Source organism: Mastomys coucha, unplaced genomic scaffold (genome assembly GCF_008632895.1).
Source record: "Mastomys coucha isolate ucsf_1 unplaced genomic scaffold, UCSF_Mcou_1 pScaffold22, whole genome shotgun sequence".
Taxonomy (NCBI): domain Eukaryota; kingdom Metazoa; phylum Chordata; class Mammalia; order Rodentia; family Muridae; genus Mastomys; species Mastomys coucha.
In genome coordinates this window covers 163169743-163170216 of record NW_022196905.1, presented here as the reverse complement: position 1 = coordinate 163170216, position 474 = coordinate 163169743, and positions in this window count along the sequence as shown.

The following is a 474-nucleotide window of genomic DNA, read 5'->3' as shown; positions in this document are numbered from 1 at the left end:
CCCGTCATATTTCCTTTTCTCTATCAGTCATCTATATCTATATCTATCTATCTATATCTATATCTATATCTACACACACACATATATATATGTATATGTATACATATATAAAAATTTCCATCAAGAGTTCTTATGTTTTATACTACTTTCCCCCTAGCCTTTTCCCACTTTGTTTCACTAGAGAATTTGAGTGTGCAGAATGTATTCTCATCCTTTATCCCCCTCATCTCTTACATTTCAGACTTTATCAATTTACTCAAAATTTTCTTTTCTGTTTATTTAATTTTTCTCATTAGACAGTAATCCTGAAATGCCAAGTATCTTCTTTCTAGTCCCCAATCCTCACCCAGTATATTTTGTTACTGCCTTATAATGCGATATCTCTCTAGCAATTTTTATCATCTTTCTGTGGCTTTGTTCTTCAGGTTTACACCATCCTACACTTGTAGTGTTTGCTTGTGCATTTAAGATCAA